The sequence below is a fragment of the Mus musculus genome, chromosome 18 (assembly GCF_000001635.26).
Source record: "Mus musculus strain C57BL/6J chromosome 18, GRCm38.p6 C57BL/6J".
NCBI classification, from domain to species: Eukaryota; Metazoa; Chordata; class Mammalia; order Rodentia; family Muridae; genus Mus; species Mus musculus.
In genome coordinates this window covers 63,538,862-63,563,415 of record NC_000084.6, presented here as the reverse complement: position 1 = coordinate 63,563,415, position 24,554 = coordinate 63,538,862, and the positions used below count along the sequence as shown (strand labels likewise).

At 41.9% G+C, this 24,554-nt stretch overlaps 1 pseudogene; it reads left to right on the top strand.

Moving 5' to 3' along the window:
* Gm6789 (predicted gene 6789) lies at positions 18,212 to 19,982 on the top strand (annotated as a pseudogene).

Below are 24,554 nucleotides of genomic sequence, written 5' to 3'. Positions count from 1 at the left end.
TCATACAGATCTTTCACTTCCTTAGTAGAGTCACACCAAGTTATTTTATATTATTTGTGACTATTGTGAAGGGTGTTGTTTCCCTAATTTGTTTCTCATCCTGTTTATCCTTTTTGTACAGAAAGGCCATTGATTTGTTTGAGTTAATTTTATATCCATCTACTGCATCGAAGCTGTTTATTAGGTTTAAAAGTTCTCTGGTGGAATTTTTGGGGTCACTTATATATACTATCATATCACCTGCAAATAGTGATATTTTGACTTCTTCCTTTCCAATTTGTATCCCCTTGATGTCCTTTTGTTGTCTAATTGCTCTGGCTAGGACTTCAAGTACTATATTGAATAGGTAGGGAGAAAGTGGGCAGCCTTGTCTAGTTCCTGATTTTAGTGGGATTGCTTCAAGTTTCTCTCCATTTAGTTTGATGTTGGCTACTGGTTTGCTGTAGATTGCTTTTATTATGTTTAAGTATGGGCCTTGATTTCCTGATATTTCCAAGACTTTTATCATGAAGATGTGTTAGATTTTTGTCAAATGCTTTCTCAGCATCTAAAGAGATGATCATGTGGGTTTTGTCTTTGAGTTTGTTTATATAGTGGATTATGTTGATGGATTTCCGTATATTAAACCATCTCTGCATCCCTGGGATGAAGCCTCCTTAGTCATGTTGGATTATCATTTTGATGTGTTCTTCAATTCAGTTTGTGAGGATTTTATTGAGTATTTTTGCATCGATATTCCTAAGGGAAATTGGTCTGAAGTTCTCTTTCTTTGTTGGATCTTTGTGTGGTTTAGGTATCAGAGTAATTGTGGCTTCATAGAATGAATTGGGTAGAGTAACTTCTGTTTCTATTTCGTGGAATAATTTGAGGAGAGTTGGAATTAGGTCTTCTTTGAAGGTCTGATAGATCTCTGCAGTAAACCCATCTGGTCCTGGGCTTTTTTTGGTTGGGAGACTATTAATGACTGCTTCTATTTCTTTAGGGGAAATGGAACTGTTTAGATCATTAATCTATTCCTGATTTAACTTTGGTACCTGGTATCTGTCTAGGAAGTTGTCCATTTCATCCAGGTTTTCTAGTTTTGTTGAGTATAGCCTTTTGTAGTAGGATCTGATGATGTTTTGGATTTCCTCGGGTTCCGTTGTTTTGTCTCCTTTTTCATTTTTGATTTTGTTAATTAGGTTACTGTCCCTGTGCCCTCTAGTTAGTCTGGCTAAGGGTTTATCTATCTTGTTGATTTTCTCAAAGAACCAGCTCCTGGTTTGGTTGATTCTTTGAATAGTTCTTTTAGTTTCTACTTGGTTGATTTCAGCCCTGAGTTAGATTATTTCCTACCATCTACTCCTCTTGAGTGAATTTGCTTCCTTTAGTTCTAGAGCTTCTAGGTGTGCTGTCAGGCTGCTAGTGTATGCTCTCTCTAGTTTCTTTTTGGAGCCAGTCAGGGCTATGAGTTTCTCTTAGGACTGCTTTCATTGTGTCCCATAAGTTTGGGTATGTTGTAGCTTCATTTTCATTAAACTCTAAAAAGTCTTTAATTTCTTTCTTTATTTCATCCTTGACCAAGGAATCATTGAGTAGAGTGTTGTTCAGTTTCCACGTGAATGTTGGCTTTCTCTTATTTATGTTGTTATTGAAGAGCAGCCTTAGTCCGTGGTGATCAGATAGGATGCATGGGATAATTTCAATATTTTTGTATCTGTGGAGGCCTGTTTTGTGACAAATTATATAGTCAATTTTGGAGGAGGTACCATGTGGTGCTGAGAAAAAGGTATATCCTTTTGTTTTAGGATAAAATGTTCTATAGATATCTATTAAATCCATTTGTTGCATTACTTCGGTTAGTGTTCATGTGTCTCCGTTTATTTTCTGTTTCCAGGATCTCTCCATTGGTGAGAATGGGGTGTTGAAGTCTCCCACTATTATTGTGTGAGGTGCAATGTGTGCTTTGAGCTTTACTAAAGTTTCTTTAGTGAATGTGGCTGCCCCTTTATTTGGAGCATAGACATTCAGAATTGAGCGTTCATCTTGTTAGATTTTACCTTTGATGAGTATAAAGTGCCCCTCCTTGTCTTTTTTGATAACTTTGGGTTGGAAGTCAATTTTATTCGATATTAGAATAGCTACTCCAGCTTGTTTCTTCGGACCATTTGCTTGGAAAATTGTTTTCCAGCCGTTCACTCTGAGGTAGTGTCTGTCCTTTTCCCTGAGGTGGGTTTCCCATAAGCAACAAAAAGTTGGGTCTAGTTTGTGTAGCCAGTCTATCAGTCTACGTCTTTTTATTGTGGAATTGAGTCTATTGATGTTAAGAGAAATTAAAGAAAAGTAATTGCTGCATCCTTTTTGCTGTTTTGTTGTTAAAGTTGGGATTCTGTTCTTGCGGCTGTCTTCTTTTAGATTTGTTGGATTACTTTCTTGATTTTTCTAGGGTGTAGTTTCCATCTTTTTGTTGGTGTTTTCCCTTTATTATCCTTTGAAGGGCTGGATTTGTGGAAAGATATTGTGTGAATTTGGTTTTTATCATGGAATACTTTGGTTTGTCCAGCTATGGTAATTGAGAGTTTTGTTGGGTATAGTAGCTTGGGCTGGCATTTGTGTTCTCTTAGTGTCTGTATAACATCTGTCCAGGATCTTCTGGCTTTCATAGTCTCTGGTGAGAAGTCTGGTGTAATTCTAATAGGCTTGCCTTTATGTGTTACTTGACCTTTTCCCCTTACTGCTTTTAATATTCTATCTTTATTTAGTGCTTTTGTTGTTCTGATTATTATGTGTCAGGAGGAATTTCTTTTCTGGTCCAGTGTTTTTGGAGTTCTGTAGGCTCCTTGTATGTTCATGGGCATCTCTCTCTCTCTCTTTTTTTTTTTTTTTTGATGGTATAGAATATATTTTTATTTTTTTTTTGTACTGAACATTTTTTTTAAATTAGGTATTTTCCTCGTTTACATTTCCAATGCTATCCCAAAAGTCCCCCATACCCACCCCCCCATCCCCTACCCACCCACTCCCCCTTTTTGGCCCTGGCGTTCCCCTGTACTGGGGCATATAAAGTTTGCAAGTCCAAAGGGCCTCTCTTTCCAGTGGTGGCTGACTAGGCCATCTTTTGATACATATGCAGCTAGAGACAAGAGTTCCCGGGTACTGGTTAGTTCATATTGTTGTTCCACATATAGGGTTGCAGTTCCCTTTAGCTCCTTGGGTAATTTCTCTAGCTCCTCCATTGGGGGCCGTGTGACCCATCCAATAGCTGACTGTGAGCATCCACTTCTGTGTTTGCTAGGCCCCGGCATAGTCTCACAGGAGACAGCTATATCTGGGTCCTTATAGCAAAATCTTACTAGTGTATGCAATGGTGTCAGCGTTTAGAAGCTGATTATGGGATGGATCCCTGGATATGGCAATCACTAGATGGTCCATCCTTTCGTCACAGCTCCAAATTTTGTCTCTGTAACTCCTTCCATGGGTGTTTTGTTCCCATTTCTAGGAAGGGGCAAAGTGTCCACACTTTGGTCTTCGTTCTTCTTGAGTTTCATGCGTTTAGCAAATTGTATCTTATATCTTGTGTATCCTACATTTCTGGGCTAATATCCACTTATGGCATCTCTTTCTTCAGGTTTGGGACGTTTTCTTCTATAATTTTGTTGAAAATATTTGCTGGCCCTTTAAGTTGAAAATCTTCATTCTCATCTACTCCTATTATCCGTGGGTTTGGTCTTCTCATTGTGTTCTGGATTTCCTGGATGTTTTAAGTTAGGATCTTTTTGCAATTTGCATTTTCTTTGATTGTTGTGCCCATGTTCTCTATGGAATCTTCTGCACCTGAGATTCTCTCTTCCATCTCTTGTATTCTGTTGCTGATGCTCGCATCTATGTTTCCAGATTTCTTTCTTAGGGTTTCTATCTCCAGCGTTGTCTCATTTTGGGTTTTCTTTATTGTTTCTACTTCCCTTTTTAGGTCTTGGATGGTTTTGTTCAATTCTATCACCTGTTTGGGTATGTTTTCCTGTATTTCTTTAAGGATTTCTACCTCTTTAGCAGTGTTCTCCTGTATTTCTTTAAGTGAGTTGTTAAAGCCCTTCTTGACGTCTTCTACTGGCATCATGAGATATGATTTTAAATCTAAGTCTTGCTTTTAGGGTGTGTTGGGGTATCCAGGACTGGCTGAGGTGGAAGTGCTGAGTTCTGATAATGGTGAGTGGTCTTGGTTTCTGTTGGTAAGATTCTTACATTTGCCTTTTGCCATCTGGTAATCTCTGGAGTTAGTTGTTATAGTTGTCTCTGGTTGGAGCTTGTTCCTCCTGTGATTCTGTTAACCTCTGTCAACAGACCTGGGAATCTAGCTGTCTCCTGAGTCTCAGTGGTCAGAGTACTCTCTGCAGGCAAGCTCTCCTCTTTCAGGGAAGGTACACAGATATCTGGGGTTCAGACCTGTCTCCTGGCTGAAGATGAAGACCCGAAACAGGGCCTGTCCCAGAAGACGTGTTGCCTCTGCAGTCTGCAAGCTTACCTGCACAGACTGGTCTCTGAGGGATACGGGACATAAGATGGCTCTCTCACCTGCTCTGGTGGTCAGAGCCCTCCCGGGCAAACACCTCTCCTCTGTCGGGGAAGGTGTCTGGATGTCTGGAGCCTGAAACGGGGTCTGTCCCAGAAGCTGTGTCGCTTCTGTAGTCCACACTTTTACCTGCACAGACTAGTCTCTGAGGTATCTGGGACCCAAGATGGCTCCCTTACCTGCTCTGGCCAAGCCCTCCCGGGTGGACACCTCTCCTCTGGCCGAGAACTTAATATTCTTTTAACCTATGGTGCTCACTCAGGGGTTAATGTCATTCATTCTCAAAGACAGCTAAAGAGCAGCACCCTCAAAAGCCAAGGTGATGACCCAGTAAATGAAATTGCAAGGTCACATCCCTGAGTCAAAGAAGTGGAAAAGTGATAGATAGATAGATAGATAGATAGATAGATAGATAGATAGTAGATAGTAGATAGTAGATAGAGATAGACAGGGAGATAAATAGAGAGATAGACAGGCAGATAAGGAGATGATAAATAGGGAGATAATAGATAGATAGATAGATAGATAGATAGATAGATAGATAGATAGATAATAGATAGATGATAGATAGATCATGTAAACAGCTTTAACATGTGGGCTAGCCCCTCCTACTTTAGAGAGCCTCTTTTGTTTTGGGTAGAAGTATGCCCATTAACTAGGGAAGAAATCAAGGATATACCTTAGATTCATTATATTCCTGTCCTGGCTCTTTGGCTCAGTCAGTGGACCGAATGTTTGATGGTCAATATCTCCAATGACTTTTGTTGCTGTTGTTGTTATTTTTAAATAGAGTTGTCAGAAACTGCATTATTGGAAGGCTCCACTAAATCCGTGAATGGTGTGAGTAGTTTATTTAGGTGGCAGATACATGTCTAAGATGAGAGTCATATCTGCTCCAGTCCCCTCAAGTCTTACCACAGCAAAGGTGGTCAGGTTAAGCTTGAGGAAAGGTAGCCTTCCCTAACAAAACAGCTAGAGTTGATAAAAATCATTGCAGGGCTTTCAAACAAGTCAAAAATCATCCTGGTTTCACGTGAGGGAAGGGCACTTCTACTGACAAGTCGTAACGAGGGAGAATATTTTTGTAAATCAAGAGAATCCTACAAAATAGTTTTGTTAATCTTTTTTAAAAAAAATGATTTATTTATTTTATGTATACGACTGTCTGCATGCATACCTGTGTGGTAGAAGAAGGCATCAGATTCCATTACAGATGGTTGTGAGCCAACATGTGGATGCTGGGAATTGAACTCAGGACCTCTGGAATGAGATGCCAGTGCTCTTAACCAAGGATCTATCTCTCCACCCCCCTTCTCTAATCCTTAATGTCACATTCTTTATCTTACATGTGATGGCAGAGGTCATAAATTAAAGTTACATGGTAATTAAGCAATGATGTTTGTCTACAGCAGTCAATTTTACAAGAGGTGAGGAATTTTCTCAGCAGCCTTGGAAGCTCTGTGCCTGAATGAAACACTTAATCTTCCAGCCTTGTTAACTTATCACACTAGCCTCTACCAGTGAGAGCTGTCAGTCAGTCTCAGTCCCTATGTTCTTGCTACTCAATCCAGTGGTGTATTACAGCAGCCATTCTGTTTGCCAGATGTCTCTTTAATAAGGGGATCTCAATCCAGGTCAGGAAATTACCAGAAGCAACAGCAATAGTTGTTCTTGTGACATGGCTTTCATCTCAGCCTTGACAAATAACTACTTTGAGTTCTTATCCTCTCTCTCTCTCTTCTCTCTCTCTCTCTCTCTCTCTCTCTCTCTCTCTCTCTCTCTCTCCTCTTCCCCCTCTATCTTTCTTTTCCTCTCTCTCTGTCTCTCTGTCTCTCTCTGTGTCTTTGTCTCTTTCTTTCTGTCCCTGTCTCTCTGTCTCCGTGTCTGTGTCTCTGTCTTTCTCTGTATCTCTGTATCTCTGTATCTCTGTATCTCTCTCTCTCTCTCTCTCTCTCTCTGTGTGTGTGTGTGTGTGTGTGTGACATGCACACATGTGTAAGGGCCAGAGGTAAACCTTATGTGTTATTCCTTATATTCACTTTTATTGTTGTGTAACTGTTTTGAGATAGAGTTCTGTAACCTGGAGCTCACCAAATGCCCTAGGCCAGGTAGCCAGTAACCCCAGAAATCCATCTGTGCCCACCTCACCAGTCTTAGGATTATGGACACTCATGGCTATGTCTGGCTTTTTAATGTAGATTTTGGGGGGTCAAGCTCAGGTCTTCATGGTAGTTCTGGATTAAAGCTTATTTTATAATATTCTGTGAGACTGCAGAAGTTCAGACAAGATGCTCCCAGCCCTGCCTAGCAACAGTACCCCCAATGCTGCTTCTCTCCCTGATCTCTTACACCAATCAACCTGTATCCAAAGACCACACATACATTTCTTCTTGTTTACATTAAACACCTACTCTCTCAACCTCCAATAGGCCTGTAGTCTACTAAAGTATGTGTAGAATCCATTAATCCATTATGATGCTTTTATATTCCCAGTGCTCCATCATTGTACCTTGTTGTACTATTATCTCTCTATTTTTATTTATTTTGGCAACCCCAATATTAACATTGCCATCAAGACTGTACTCCTCAAATATATGTCCCTGTATCAAGCTAAGCTTGAGTCAACATTCCATCCAATGCATTTAAGCAACAATCTCTGTATCATTTTTCATCAAACCAATTGCATTTTATATTTTATAGACAGATCTGATTTATTTAATAAGTATTGTTTTAGAAGTGACTGATTCCAGTATAAAATCTCACTTACAGTCATTCTTACTTTCAAGGACAAATTTATGTAAGTCACATTTTGAAACCCTAAAATTTATATCAAACCATTATGATTTTATCGACACGGTCTGATGCAGCAGAAGGCCTTACTATACGAGGTTTTAACAGTGTCAGAGAAGCCTCTTATTGGGCAATACCAATGGAGACAACTTGGGGGTGTCTCCTATCTGTGCCAAGAGTGAAACAAGCTGCTTATGCATGCAGAGAGGGAGTGTTTGCCCCAGTCATAACAAACCTTGCATACAAATGAAGGCTTGTGCTTGTGACAATCCTACCACTATCCCGCTAGCCCCAGTCAGGGCAGCCTCTGAGAGGCCACAAGGGGAAGTGCGTTCCTACTTCTGGCCAAGGTTGCAATGTAAGCAAGATCACCTAGAGTTCACGGCAGTCTGTATAGCAATGTGTCTGGTATAAAATGTTTGTAACAGCCCTAGCAGGGGTCGCACCTACAGCAGCCAGAGCAATCATTTCTGATCATGGTGTCATTTGTTCAAGGCAACTGCGGAGTGTTCAGAAAGGCTGGTGTTGGCATACACTTTGGTCCAGCTGGCTGCTGGGTTAATAGTTCTTCAGCTTAAGGCATGCAGGGCTGCAAGGGAAAGTTCAGCAGCTGCCAAAGAGGCAGCTGACTGGCTCACTCCCTGACATCTTTGTGTACCAGAAAGAGCATATACAAGAACTTAAAGATGCTACCATCAATAGGAATGGTAGCATCCTGGTGGCCTTTCACACACATTTTAACAGTATGCAAATGTGTCCAGTGCTCCAGGGAGAGGTGGGTCCTCTTCATCTGTCTTACAGTGAGTGCTGGAAGATTGCCCAGGTTCATGAGATCATGGATCATAAAAGAGGAGAAACTAGAGAGAAATACTTGCAGTCCAAGCAAACAGCTATGAAGCTGGGAAAAGGAGGTGTGCTGAGCTCCAAGGCCCTGACCACAGCAGCTGCCCATCCTTCTCCTCTCGCTTCCTGGCTCTTCAGCCACATTCACATCTTGGGATGAGATAGCGAGCAGTGGACACTGCCCTCATGGGCTTCTCTGCATGTACTCATGAGCACCCACACATTCTTCCAGTGGGGTCACCTTGGCCATCCTCTGTCTAAGCTGTTGTCATATGGATTCGTCACTGTGCTCAGGAGCAGATTCATGACATTTTAGTGGCTTTAATGGAAAAAGGTCAATTGTGGTTTGAATGACAAATGTCCCAGGTGGGCCTCTGTACTTGAATACTTGGTCTCCAATTGGTAGTACTGTTTAGGGGAGGTTATGGAACCCTTAGAAGGCACAGCCTTGCTGAAGGAAGCCTGTCACTGAGGGTGGGCTTTGAGTTTACAACTGTGCCTGCTTCCAGTTCACCCTCCTTCCCACGTGTTGTTATCTCTCAGCTTCCTGTATCCACCATCATGTCCTTCCCCACCGTTATCACAGCCCTCTGGAACCACAAGGCCAAACTAAATCTTCCTGAGGTTGCTTTTGGCCATGTTACTTGATCAAGGCAAAGGATTTAGTACAGGTCCCAAGTAGGTCGAGAACATGAGTCCAACCAAGCTTATTGTGAACATGTAAACACTAATTGTACCTGTGATAACCTCACGTGGATTTCTATTTCTTCTTCACTTTAACTGACAACATCCTTTTATATTTTTTGGCTGCATGTGAACTACCTCTCATGTCACTATCCAATTTTATGCTAGAATTTTTCTTAGCCATTAAGAATTATGTGAACTTTGGTTCAATTCTGTGGTCCCTTTTCTGACTTATCTAATGAAAATATTTTTGCAATTTGTCATTTTCCTTTACACACACACAAAAAATGTTTGCTGAGCAGTGATGCACGCCTTAATGCACTTGAGATGCTGAGGGGGGCTGTGTGGCGGGGGGAGTTACAGGCCATCCACTTCTGGTTCTCAAACAAAATACAACAAAATAATAAAACAACATAACAACAATACTACTATTACTACTACAACACCAACAATGAAAACAATCATGGAACTTAGGTCCTTACTTCATCATTTTGCACTTATTTGTTAGTAGTCCTTGTGTTTAATATCATGTTTAGGAAAGATTCAACTTTGGCATCACAATGAACTGTTGTGGTATTTATTTATTTATTTATTTATTTATTTATTTATTTATTTGAGACAGGGTTTCTCTGTGTAGCCCTGGCTGTCCTGGAACTCACTTTGTAGACCAGGTTGGCCTCCAACTTAAAAATTCGCCTGCCTCTGCCTCCTAAGTGCTGGGATTAAAGGCGTGTGCCACCAATGCCAACTGTGGTTTTATTTTTTAAATAGATTTTTTTTTACAAAGTTATTTTTTTCCTCACATGAATTAAACCATTTGGAGTGTTTTATGTCCTCAGAACAAAATAAGCTTCAATTTTTTTATTGGTCAATTGTTTGACCAGTTATAGAATGACCTATTTTATATGTTATAGATTTGAAACCAATCAATATTATTTACTAAATATATATTGATGTTTTGAAAGACTATTTTTACAGCCTATTTTGTTGCTTATTATTCTTTCTTGTACAAAACAGATTATATAAATTAAATATTAATAACTGCAGCTTGACAGCTAGGCACCATGACACATTCATTCTACTACTTGGGAGGTGGAGGAAAGAAGAGCAACATAATCCTCAGCTACACAGTTTGTTTTAGGCTAGCCTGAGCTACACAGTTTGTTTTAGGCTAGCCTGAGCTATACAGTTTGTCCTGGGCCAGACTGAGCTTCACGAGGCCCTATCTTAATAATTAAATATATTTTCATATCTTATTACATTAATTTTATTATTGAATACACACACACGTGTATATATAGTATATGTGGTATGTGTGTGGTATGTTTGCAGAGATCAGAAAACAACTTTTAGGAGTCAGTTCTTTCCTTTCATTGTGTGGGTCCACAGACTTGAACCGGAGTCATCAGGCTTGGTGGCAGGGACCTCGGTATAGGGAATCTTCACCAGTTGAGTCATCCTGCCATCCCTATAACAAATTTCAAAACCAGAGTGACAGTTTTCAAAAACATTTCAGTGGTAGTTTGAATGAGAATGGAAGATTTTATTCACATACAGGAAGCAGAGAGAGAGAGAGAGAGAGAGAGAGAGAGAGAGAGAGAGAGAGAGAGTCTGAGAATGAAGAAAAATAGGGGGAGGCTGTAACCCTCAAGGCTGACCCTCAATAACATACTTCCTCTGCAAGACTCTGTGCACTGTTTTCACAACCCCCTAAATATCTACAGCAACTGAAGATCACACATTTAAATGTGAGAATATGGGGGACATTTCTCAGTTAAGTCAAAATACATCATGAATGTAATGTTAATGTGAAAGTGTCAAAGGTTTGCTGAAGGAGTTTGCATCAGTTTCGACATCTGCTAGCTGTACGAGAACTCTAAGTGCCCTTTATAATTCCAACACTCCATGTTTTCAACTGCCTTAGTTAGGGTTTCACTGCTGTGAACAGACACCATGACCAAGGCAACTCTTATAAAGGACATTTCATTAGGGTTGGTTTACAGATTCTGAGGTTCGGGCCATTATTATCATGGTAGGAAGCATGGCAGCATCCAGGTAGGCATGGTGCTGGAGAAAAAGCTGAGAGTTCTACATCTTTATCCAAAGGAAGCTAGGTGCACACTGTTTCCAGGCAGCTCAGAAAAGGGTCTCAAAGCCCACTCCACAGAGACACACTGCCTCCAACAAGGTCACACTTCCTAATAGTGCCACTCCCTGAGCCAAGTATATTCAAACCACCACAGCAACCTTCTACATTTTAGCCCTGCTAAGGGATATGTAGTAACAGCTTATTGCACTTAGAATTTGAACTTCCGTAGTGAACTTGCTGATCTTCTTTCATGTACTTGTGTGCCACTGGCTGCTTACTTAGGAGATACATCTGTTCAAATCATTTGTCCAGTTTTCAATAGTTTCGTTTTCCTATAACTATTTCTACTTTGATTCCAAGGTAAAAAAAAAAAGAAGATAATTTTAGAGAATCCTTTAAATTGTACTAAAATTTGTTGCAGGACGTATTTATCTTGCTAAATATCCTAAGCAGACTTCGAAAAGAAAGTGATCTCTGATTCCACCCTGAGTGACTGGAGCACTGGTTAGATCAGGCTGGATCACAGTGTGGGTCAGGTCCCTCACCTTACTAACTTACTCAGTTTCTTTCCATATACTCTATCAGTTATTGTAAAATGATATTAAAATCACCTAGCACATCAGTGATTGATAGTTTCTTTTTCTTTGTCTGCAGTCATTTTCATGTAAATTAAAGCTCTGTTGTCAGACACATAAACATTTGGACTTTTGTTGACTTGAGACTTTCAGCTTTACCATCCTACCCCAGCCCTGGGAATAGCCCTTTCTCTCCCATCTACTCCGTGGTATGTGTGTGTGTACATGTATCAGCATGCTACATTTTTCTACTTTTTTACTTTAAAAATTTACAATTTTATAATTAATATATTTTCTAATGGACAGAAAATGTAACAAATATATTTTCTAATGTCATTTAGGCAGTCTGAAAAACCTATGCATCAACCGGAGGATCTATATTTAATGGGATTATACAAATTGTATATGCTAAAACTGCATGACTTTTGTATGCTAAAATTCCTTGTAAGTATATCTTCCTTATGCATTGTATTTCCCTTTCATAATAATTAAGTCTTGTCTAAATTCTTTCATGCTAGAGAAAAACCTCTCATCTTGCTTGATTTTCTGGTGTTTTGGGTCTATTGTCCTCAGGTTAGGTCATTCCTGACTGTACGAACAAATCTCCTGAAAAGAAGCTCTGTCTGCAGAGACGGGTCAGCTGAATAGAACTGCGGTGCGATCCAGAGATCAGAATGTTGCTATCCAAAGGGTGATTACCTTATCTTGGGGAGATTTCACGTGGTGGGTCGCCAACATTCTAGGGTTTCCATAGTAACTTAGGCTTCATATTAATGGCATCATGCAATAGCCTTTCAGAATCTCCTTGCAGGGGATCCAACCCTGCCACTCACAGAGCAGCTTTCAGTAATGTTGATGCAAACCTCCATTGTCCCTTGCACTTCCATTTTGTACACCTGCAAACTTAGCATCATGGGGACATCACTGCCAAGCCAGTAGAACGAAAAAAATTAGGAAAAGCCAAGTGTGATTACATTTGAGTATTTTATAAAACAGAAGCTCTAACTACCAAGTATTTGGTAGAGTATGATCCTTGTCTCAGTCTCGTGGCATCTACCCTAGAAATGAATCACTAGAGAGACTCTGCCTCTGAGACTAAGTCTGAGTCAGAACACAGAGAATGAACTTTTTGGGAAACAAAGAAGATGTTTGTTCTCCTAGGAAACCTGCTTTGGTGACCTTCCTCTTGCTAGATGTACTGAGCGCTGGTCACATGACTGTGACCTTGAAGAACAGGGCACTGCATATCAGAGGCATGAAGTCAGAAACACAGAGACCTAAACTAGGATACAGGGTTTAGTGAAATAATGTTCTTTTACTGAAATGATTTATGGCCTTTTTGGAGAGGAAATGCTAAAGGAAGGGACAACCTGAGTCATGTTAATTATTCATGGCCTTATTGTACCTGCGGAAGTCTCCAGACCTCTCCAGCTTGGAGATGCTTTCGATAATGCTTAAGGAAATAAATTTTAAAAACCCTCCCGATAATGGAGATGCAGTACTTATGTTGTTAACCGAAAACATTATTCATGCTCATCAAAGAGGCTCATGGAAGTCCATTAATGCAGTTGTCTTTTCAGTTGAAAGTCTGCTGACTTGATTGACGGCTGCTGCTAATGTATAGTGAACCAACAGCTTTAGGTAATTCACACTCTCAACGCTTCATTTCTGGTCTTTATCTTTGCATCGATAATTTCCTATCCTCTCATTTAATAGATACAACTTAGCACCAAACCCCAAGACAATCCCTGCCAATGAAAACAGTTCCTCTCCAGGACTCAGACACACTTCAAAGATGAAGAGGTCCAGGGTCCAGTGGATCAGAAATGATTAAAATGGTGTTACTTTATGTCTGATGAGGTGAAAGCTGACAAGGTGGATGGTCTTCCCGGGGCTACTTGCTTTACAAATGATTGGTGGAATCAACTCTGTTAATGTACTTGCAGTTTCGGTGAGAAGTGTAAATCTGTAAAATATCACTCGTTACTGAATCCTAATTTCATTTACTCTGTCAGCTCCTTTAGTTCTGGCCCTCAGCACAGATGTGCCTGTGAGTGAGTGGAATTGCTTGTGAGAGAGGGAAGTGACGTGTGTGTATATGTGTATGTGTGTGTGTGTGTGTGTGTGTGTTTGTGTGTGTGTGAGAGAGAGACGGGGGAGAAATGGGAGAGAGAGAGAGGGAGAGATTATATGTATCACGTACATATATGTGCCCATGCAGACCAGAAAGGAATGTCTGATCCCGTGGAGCTAGAATCATGGGCAGGCATAAGCAGCTTCAGGTGGATATTGGGAACTAATGTCTGGTCCTTTGGAAGAACAGTACAGGCTTTAACCAATGAGTCATCTCTCCAGCCTCTGATCTCGATGTTTCCAGAATTCAAATATTTAGTTTATCTTGCTTAAAAGACAAAATATTCTCATCATTCATATTCTAATCCCTCAGTACTTGCTAAAGATAAAAAGAAATAGGAGAGCTAGAGACAGTGTTGCAAGTACCTGATTACAGCACCCGACTAGATACAATGTTGCAAGTCCATGGTTACAGCACTCCACTAGATATGGTGCTGTAAACCCATGGTTACGGCTCTCCAGAGGTCGAGGCAGAAGGATTCTGAGTTCAAAGTCAGGCTGGTTTACAAAGTGAAACACTATCAAAAGAAAATCTGAATAGTTTATTTTTTTATAATTCAAACATCCCTTTGGCGAGCCATCTCCTGGGACGCCCACACTTGGGGAGAATCTCCAGGCAGCTGGGGTTTGGCTTTTGTTCACTTTTGGTAAGTTGATCTCCCTCAGCTGTGATGGAATCCACCATTGGTGCTGAAAGAGCTGGGGTGGAAACTCCAGTTCTCGCTGGAATTCTGGCCATGAACCCTCCGGACTTTCTGTTTACCCCTCAGACAGAGGCATTACTCCACGGTCTGAAGGTCCTTGCCAGATTTTTTCTTGAGCTTGGAGAATTCTTCTGTTTTCGGCTTCCAACTCCAAGTTCCCCAGGGATACTCAAAATTATAGTTCTTGAAAAGTAGTTTCTTTCTGTTAAAAAAATGAGACCCTTCCAATTATTTTGTATCAAAGTGGACAGAGTTGTTGGTATTTCTGGGAGAAAAAAAAATAATGCCAAAAGTTCAAAGTTTACTTTTTATGAAAAATACTTTACTGATTTCCTTTCTCCTGAGCTGGATACACACACACACACACACACACACACACACACGTATATTTGTATATATACACATACACATATATATGTATATATGCATACATATATATGCGCTATATGGGATCAGTAATTCTCTTATAACTCATATTTATGTTTGAACCAGGAATGGAAGATTAAAGACTGCCATTAAATAGTGATTGAAAGAATAACGCCCTAGGAATGTGACAGTGCTCATGTTATATTTTAAGTGGAACTTGGAAGCAAATTAAATCAATGGGAAGAATGTGGACGGCAAGATCTATAAAGCTTTGGGACAAGTGAGTGCCTTCTGCACGTGCTCCTCTGCCCCAGCTAAGACCTGCTTTGGGTAGAGTCTTGGCACTCATGGGGTTGGGAGTACTTAGGTCAGCAAAACAGTGCTGCTGAGTTTATCTCCCTCCCCAAGCAAAGGTGCAAGATGTAACAATGCCTTTTTATATTACTTTTCTCTTCTGGTCTCAATAAATATAGTTTCTTTACTATGACTTACAAGAATCCAGTTACCCCTGCAGCTAGAGTTACCACACCAGCACGTTTACCTCAGGACCCCACCCAAGGTGCTTCATGACAGGAAGAGGGAACCTGACAGGATCACTGGCAGCTTGAGCAGAGTAGCAATGGATTCTGCCAATGTACAGAATATCTCAGTCTTTTTACAATCTCAGGGACAGCAAATGATGTGAGCAGTCCGCGCTGTGGGAGCCAGCCCCGGAGTTGGCGGTGCTGCCTTGCTGGCTTGTGTGGGGAAGCATATATCCCCACTTTCTTACCTCCTTGCTGTCCTACCCCTTTCCTGACTATTCGGGTGGTTTCTAAAGTCATTAGTGCTCAACCATCATTTTACCTGTAATTGGGTGAACTTAAGGATGCAAGCCTTTTCCTTCCATTTTAAACAGGAAGCTCTTCTTTCCGAAAGCGGCATGTGGGTGGTGTGTCTGCTTCCCTGCCTGGTGTTTTAGACGGTTCTTCAACTGTTGTCTTCTCAAATCAGAGCCACAGACAGGCACCCTCTATAGCTCACTTAGCCAAGTCTAAATACAGGGAGACCTTGTCTGCCCCTTCCTTCTTCATGGGGGCTCTTTACCCAGAAGCACTCAGCTGCCTTCCACTCATAAGAACTGGGCCTTCACCTACTCTTTCAGTACAGCAGGAGTTATCTGAAGGGACTGCAGGTGGCTCTGCCTAAAACATTTTGGGAACAGTAGCCTAATTTGCCACAGGACCTCTGGAACAGAGCCTTGTGTAGAATTTGGTTTAGATTCACATTGTGGAAACTATGACCATGCCACCCAGTTCTCGGTGAGGCTCAGGACTCCATCTGGGGTTTGATACTGTACTCCCAGTGCCCAACTCCATGTTACAGATTACACTGTACATGCTGCACCAGGCTCTCTGATCAAAGGAACCTGGCCAGTGTAGAAGGAAGAGAAATGTGTGACCAGCCCCTGCTCCTGCTCCTGCTCCACCTGGGTTAGTGGCCTTTGTTCAGGGTCCCAGCTTGCTCGGAGTCTGAGGCTTCTGACTCCCTCTCTCTGTCTTTAGGATCCCTCAGCCCTCTTTCCACACCTCTGTAAACAGCTGCCCACTAAGTCCTTGCTCTCTGATGCCCTGTTTCTGCATTTTTCTGTCTGATCCTCACAAAAACATCTTTACAGCATTCCCAGGCCTTCAATGGGACCCTCAGCCCCAAGTCAGACATTGGAACTGTGCTTTTAAAAATGTTTCAAATGCCTTAAGGAAGGGTGAAACTAAATGCCTTTGGTAACCTCTCTACCCAGCCAGACACTGCACCCCTCTAGGGTCTAACTCAGTGGTCTTCCTGAATTTCCTCACTCCTCATCCTCTCCAATGTAGCAGATCTAGCCTGGCTCCCATATTCAGTGCCCAGCCTAGTTTGGCCACTCCTGTCTACATGGGAACAAGCCTTTAGGCTACTGCCAGAACCCTTCCCACCTGCCTCTGCCCTCCATAGGTCCCTCCCAGTCTAACCTTTCACTCAGCTGGTTCTACCCCACACTATACTCTTGGACATAGATATAAATGCTGTGCACCAGCATAGTCTCCTCTGTCCACCTGACTTCATTCCACCAAAACCATCCCCCACCTTCAGGACCATCCCAGTTGGCACATTATTTGCCCCAACATGCTCTGTCTATATCAGACACAGAGCTAATAGAAGAACTCCACGTGCCCAGATCTGGTTGCAAAAGTACCAACAATATGAGAGATCAGGCCAGTATCTCTCCTCCAAAACCTACCAACCTACCAGTGGTCTCTCTCTCTCTCTCTCTCTCTCTCTCTCTCTCTCTCTCTCTCTCTCTCTCTCCTTGATTTAAAGACATAGATTAACATCAATCCATTAATAGTAGATGGTTTCAGTATCCTTTCTTCAATAGACAGGTCATCTGGGGAAAAAACCCCACAAAAACAGAAACAAAAACAAACCCCAGAGAAACATCGTAATTAATTGGCATCATATATCATCAGGTAGACATAACAGATATCCTCAGAAATATTTGTGTTCCACCTAAACACCAAAGAGTACACATTCTCTTCCACTGAAACAGCACATGGAAGCTTCTCTAACATAGACCGCATTCTAGGATACAGAACAAATACTGACAAATTCGCAAAGATTTAAATAACTCTGTATAGCCTATATGACCACAGTGAAATAAAACTTAAAACTGACAAGAACCAAGTCCCTGGTAAATACACAAACTCATAATGCAGTAATGAATGATGAATGGGTCAAAGAAGAAAGAAAGAGATAAAACTGTTGCAGGACCTAAATGAAATGGCAATACAACACAAAACACTTCTGGGACACATCAAGAGCAGAACTCTGGGTGGGACACATCAAGAGGAAAATTTAGAGCTGTAAGTGCCTACACTAAAAAAAAAATCAGAAATACCACAAACAAAAGAATTAATGATGCAACTACAAATTTAGAAAAGCAAGAACAACTTAAATCCAAGCCAAGTTGATGGTAAAAATAATTAAAATTAATTATTTTTCAGTAACTAATGAAATCAAAACAAAGAAAACAATATAAAGAACCAACCTAAGAGCTGGCTGGTCCTTTAAGAAGATAAAAAAAGATTGACAGACTTTTGGTCCAATGAAACCAAAATAAAGAAAGAGAGGTGCCAAATGAACAGAATCAGAAACAACCCAAAAGACAACACAATGTCATAGGGAGAAATTTAAAAGTCTATATTTCTCTAAGATGGAAAGCCCAAAAGAAATGGGTGAAATTTTAGATTCGGCCAAACTATCAAAATTAAACCAAGATGAAGTCAACAACTAAGACAGGGTCATTAAAAATGAGATTAAAATATTAATAAAAAGCTTATAACTAAAAAAAAAAATTCAGGACCAGATGGATTCACAGAAGAATTCTACTAGACTTTAAGCAAGATCTACAGCCAATTTGTCTTAAACTACTTTTTAAGAAATAGAAACAGAAGGACCGCTTTTTCGCAACGGGTTTGCCGTCAGAACACAGGTGTTGTGAAAGCCACCACTACCAATTCAAAGCAAAATGGGAAAGGAAAAGACTCACATCAACATCGTCGTAATCGGACACGTAGATTCCGGCAAGTCTACCACAACCGGCCACCTGATCTACAAATGCGGTGGAATCGACAAGTGAACCATTGAAAAGTTTGAGAAGGAGGCTGCTGAGATGGTAAATGGCTCCTTCAAGTACGCCTGGGTCTTAGACAAACTGAAAGCTGAGCGTGAGTGTGGTATCACTACTGACATCTCCCTGTGGAAACTCGAGACCAGCGAATACTATGTGACCATCATTGATGCCCCAGGACACAGAGACTTCATCAAAAACATGATTACAGGCACATCCCAGGCTGACCTTGCTGTCCTGATTGTTGCTGCTGGTGTTGGTGAATTTGAAGCTCATACCTCCAAGAACGGGCAGACCCTCGAGCATGCTCTTCTGGCTTACACCATGGGTGTGAAACAGCTGATTGTTAGTGTCAACAAAATGGATTCCACCGAGCCACCATACAGTCAGAAGAGATACGAGGAAATCATTAAGGAAGTCAGCACCTACATTAAGAAAATTGGCTACAACCCTGACACAGTAGCATTTGTGCCATTTTCTGGTTGAAATAGTGACAACATGCTGGAGCCAAGTGCTAATATGCCTTGGTTCAAGGGATGGAAAGTCACCTGCAAAGATGGCAGCGCCAGTGGCACCATACTGCTGGAAGCTTTGGATTGTATCCTACCACAAACTCGTCCAACTGACAAGCCTCTGTGACTGCCCCTCCAGGATGTCTATAAAATTAGAGGCATTGGCACTGTCCCTGTGGGCCAAGTGGAGACTGGTGTTCTCAAACCTGGCATGGTGGTTACCTTTGCTCCAGTCAATGTAACAACTGAAGTCAAGTCTGTTGAAATGCACCATGAAGCTTTGAGTGAAGCTCTTCCTGGGGACAATGTGGGCTTCAATGTAAAGAATGTGTCGGTCAAAGATGTTAGACGAGGCAATGTTGCTGGTGACAGCAAAAACGACCCACCAATGGAAGCAGCTGGCTTCACTGCTCAGGTGATTATCCTGAACCATCCAGGCCAAATCAGTGCTGGCTATGCTCCTGTTCTGGATTGTCACACAGCCCACATAGCATGCAAGTTTGCTGAGCTTAAAGAAAAGATCGATCGTCGTTCTGGTAAGAAGCTGGAAGATGGCCCCAAATTCCTGAAGTCTGGTGATGCTGCCATTGTTGATATGGTCCCTGGCAAGCCCATGTGTGTTGAGAGCTTCTCTGACCATCCTCCACTTGGTCGTTTTGCTTGTGACACGAGGCAGACAGTTGCTGTGGGTGTCATCAAAGCTGTGGACAAGAGGCTGCTGGAGCTGGCAAAGTTACCAAGTCTGCCCAGAAAGCTCAGAAGGCTAAATGAATATTACCCCTAACACCTGCCACCCCAGTCTTAATCAGTGGTGGAAGAACGGTCTCAGAACTGTTTGTCTCAATTGGCCATTTAAGTTTAATAGTAAAAGACTGGTTAATGATAACAATGCATCGTAAAACCTTCAGAAGGAAAGAATGTTTTGTGGATTATTTTGTGTGTGTGTGTGTGTGTGTGTGTGTGTGTGTGTGTGTGTGTGTGTCAGTTTTAAGTTATTAGTTTTCAAAATCAGTACTTTTTAATGGAAACAACTTGACCAAAAATCTGTCACAGAATTCTGAGACCATTAAAACAAGTTTAATGAGGAAAAAAAGAGAAAGAAACAGAAGGACCACTCCCAAATTTCTTCTGTGAAGTCAGTATTACTGCAATACTAAATCAGTTAAATACACAATAACATTACCAAAATAAAATAAAAAAGAAACTACGGGCCATTATTCTTGATGAACATAGATTTAGATATACTTAATAAAATGCTTGAAAATAAAATAGAGACATACATGAAGATTATCCACCACAATCAAGTTGACTTTATTTCTCAGATAACAGGATAGTTCAACATAAGCAAGCCATAAGTGTAACAAACCACGTAAATGTGTTTCAGGATAAAATCACTTCATCATCTCATTAGATGCCAAAAAAGCTTATGACAAAAATCCAACATTCTTTCATAATAAAAGTCCTACAGAATGCAGGTGTAAAGAAAACATAATTCAACATAATAAAAGCTATGCATTAAAGTCCACAGCTAGCATCATCCTAAATGGGGAGATGTTGAAAGAGTTCCAGACGTGAGGAAGGAGACAGGGCTGTCACTACTCCACTCCCTTTCAACATCCTCCAGAAAGCAGTGCCTGGAGCAAGAAGGCAAGGGAAGGAAACTGAAGTGGTACAAACTGGGAACGAAGAAGTCAAACTTTCTCTATTTGCAGATGATGGGGTCTTATACACCAGAGATCCCAGAAATTTGGCAGGAAGTTTCCAGAAGTTATATGCAGATTCAGTGATGTGGCTTTCTACAAAACCGACTTGCACACAAAACCATTGCTTTTCTATACACCACCAACAAACACACAGAGAAGGAGATCATGGATATAGTCCTGTTCACAATAGCCTCAAAGAAAACAAAATACCTAGGAAAAAACCTAGCCATGGGAGTGAAGGACATTTACCACAACAACTTTGAACCACCGAGGAAGGAGATAAAGGTACTAGAAAACAGAAAGACATGCTGTGCACATGCATTGGTAGAGTTAATACCATGAAAATGACCATTTTACCAAAAGCTGTTTACATGTTCAATGCACTTCCAACTAAAATCTCCAACTGATTCTAAATCCTAAAATTTGTATGGAACCACAAAGAGCCAGGAAAGTCAAAATAATCCTGAGCAAAAAGAAGAAGGTGGGAGGGGTTACTATTCCAGGTCTTAAGATATACCACATAATACAGAGCCATAGCAATAAAAACAATATGGTACCGGGGCAAAGACACATAGACCAATAGAACAAGGTCAAAGATCTGAACATGAATGCATGCAACTTCAGTCATTTAATATTTGACAGTACGTTAAGCGGGAGGAAAGAAGTCATCTTCAACAAATGGTGAGGGGAAAGCTGGATGGCCCCCTACAGAAGGCTCAAATTCAACCAGAATCTATGACTTTGCACATAGCTAACTCCAAATAGAGCAAAGACCCAAGTTTGAAAGTTGAAACACTGAAACTGCTAGAAAAAAAACATAGGCAGAACCTACATGATATAGGTGTGGGAAAGGACTTTCTGAATAGGATTCCATTCGCCCAAGAATTAAGGCTAAAAATGACAAGCAGGACTCCATCAAATTAACAATCAACCAGAAGAGAGAAAGTCCACCACTGAATGGAAGATCTTTGCCAGTTACTCAGCTGACAAAGGATTGATATCCAGATTGCAGAGACCTCAAAACAAATGATGATGATATAATGATGACAATGATGATGATAACACCAATTCAATAAAAGGTGGCTTGGGACCTATCAACAGAGAGTTCTCCAAATAAGAAAAAAATGGCTATGAAATATCTCAAAAAATATTTTAGTCCCTAGCAATTAAAAAAACGGTAATCAAAATAATATTACGTGACTCGAGCCCCGGGCTACCTTGCCAGCAGAGTCTTGCCCAACACCCGCAAGGGTCCACACGGGACTCCCCACGGGACCCTAAGACCTCTGGTGAGTGGATCACAGTGCCTGCCCCAATCCAATCGCGCGGAACTTGAGACTGCGGTACATAGGGAAGCAGGCTACCCGGGCCTGATCTGGGGCACAAGTCCCTTCCGCTCGACTCGTGACTCGAGCCCCGGGCTACCTTGCCAGCAGAGTCTTGCCCAACACCCGCAAGGGTCCACACAGGACTCCCCACGGGACCCTAAGACCTCTGGTGAGTGGATCACAGTGCCTGCCCCAATCCAATCGCGCGGAACTCGAGACTGCGGTACATAGGGAAGCAGGCTACCCGGGCCTGATCTGGGGCACAAGTCCCTTCCGCTCGACTCGAGACTCGAGCCCCGGGCTACCTTGACAGCAGAGTCTTGCCCAACACCCGCAAGGGTCCACACGGGACTCCCCACGGGACCCTAAGACCTCTGGTGAGTGGATCACAGTGCCTGCCCCAATCCAATCGCGCGGAACTTGAGACTGCGGTACATAGGGAAGCAGGCTACCCGGGCCTGATCTGGGGCACAAGTCCCTTCCGCTCGACTCGTGACTCGAGCCCCGGGCTACCTTGCCAGCAGAGTCTTGCCCAACACCCGCAAGGGTCCACACAGGACTCCCCACGGGACCCTAAGACCTCTGGTGAGTGGATCACAGTGCCTGCCCCAATCCAATCGCGCGGAACTCGAGACTGCGGTACATAGGGAAGCAGGCTACCCGGGCCTGATCTGGGGCACAAGTCCCTTCCGCTCGACTCGAGACTCGAGCCCCGGGCTACCTTGACAGCAGAGTCTTGCCCAACACCCGCAAGGGTCCACACGGGACTCCCCACGGGACCCTAAGACCTCTGGTGAGTGGATCACAGTGCCTGCCCCAATCCAATCGCGCGGAACTTGAGACTGCGGTACATAGGGAAGCAGGCTACCCGGGCTTGATCTGGGGCACAAACCCCTTCCACTCCACTCGAGCCCCGGCTACCTTGCCAGCTGAGTCGCCTGACACCCGCAAGGGCCCACACAGGATTCCACACGTGATCCTAAGACCTCTAGTGAGTGGAACACAACTTCTGCCAGGAGTCTGGTTCGAACACCAGATATCTGGGTACCTGCCTTGCAAGAAGAGAGCTTGCCTGCAGAGAATACTCTGCCCACTGAAACTAAGGAGAGTGCTACCCTCCAGGTCTGCTCATAGAGGCTAACAGAGTCACCTGAAGAACAAGCTCTTAACAGTGACAACTAAAACAGCTAGCTTCAGAGATTACCAGATGGCGAAAGGCAAACGTAAGAATCCTACTAACAGAAATCAAGACCACTCACCATCATCAGAACGCAGCACTCCCACCCCACCTAGTCCTGGGCACCCCAACACAACCGAAAATCTAGACCCAGATTTAAAAACATTTCTCATGATGATGATAGAGGACATCAAGAAGGACTTTCATAAGTCACTTAAAGATTTACAGGAGAGCACTGCTAAAGAGTTACAGGCTCTTAAAGAAAAGCAGGAAAACACAGCCAAACAGGTGATGGAAATGAACAAAACCATACTAGAACTAAAAGGGGAAGTAGACACAATAAAGAAAACCCAAAGCGAGGCAACGCTGGAGATAGAAACCCTAGGAAAGAGATCTGGAACCATAGATGCGAGCATCAGCAACAGAATACAAGAAATGGAAGAGAGAATCTCAGGTGCAGAAGATTCCATAGAGAACATCGACACAACAGTCAAAGAAAATACAAAATGCAAAAGGATCCTAACTCAAAACATCCAGGTAATCCAGGACACAATGAGAAGACCAAACCTACGGATAATAGGAATTGATGAGAATGAAGATTTTCAACTTAAAGGGCCAGCTAATATCTTCAACAAAATAATAGAAGAAAACTTCCCAAACATAAAAAAAGAGATGCCCATGATCATACAAGAAGCATACAGAACTCCAAATAGACTGGACCAGAAAAGAAATTCCTCCCGACACATAATAATCAGAACAACAAATGCACTAAATAAAGATAGAATATTAAAAGCAGTAAGGGAGAAAGGTCAAGTAACATATAAAGGAAGGCCTATCAGAATTACACCAGACTTTTCACCAGAGACTATGAAAGCCAGAAGAGCCTGGACAGATGTTATACAGACACTAAGAGAACACAAATGCCAGCCCAGGCTACTATACCCGGCCAAACTCTCAATTACCATAGATGGAGAAACCAAAGTATTCCACGACAAAACCAAGTTCACACAATATCTTTCCACGAATCCAGCCCTTCAAAGGATAATAACAGAAAAGAAGCAATACAAGGATGGAAATCATGCCCTAGAACAACCAAGAAAGTAATCATTCAACAAACCAAAAAGAAGACAGCCACAAGAACAGAATGCCAACTCTAACAACAAAAATAAAAGGGAGCAACAATTACTTTTCCTTAATATCTCTTAATATCAATGGACTCAATTCCCCAATAAAAAGACATAGACTAACAGACTGGCTACACAAACAGGACCCAACATTCTGCTGCTTACAGGAAACCCATCTCAGGGAAAAAGACAGACACTACCTCAGAGTGAAAGGCTGGAAAACAATTTTCCAAGCAAATGGACTGAAGAAACAAGCTGGAGTAGCCATTTTAATATCGGATAAAATCGACTTCCAACCCAAAGTTATCAAAAAAGACAAGGAGGGACA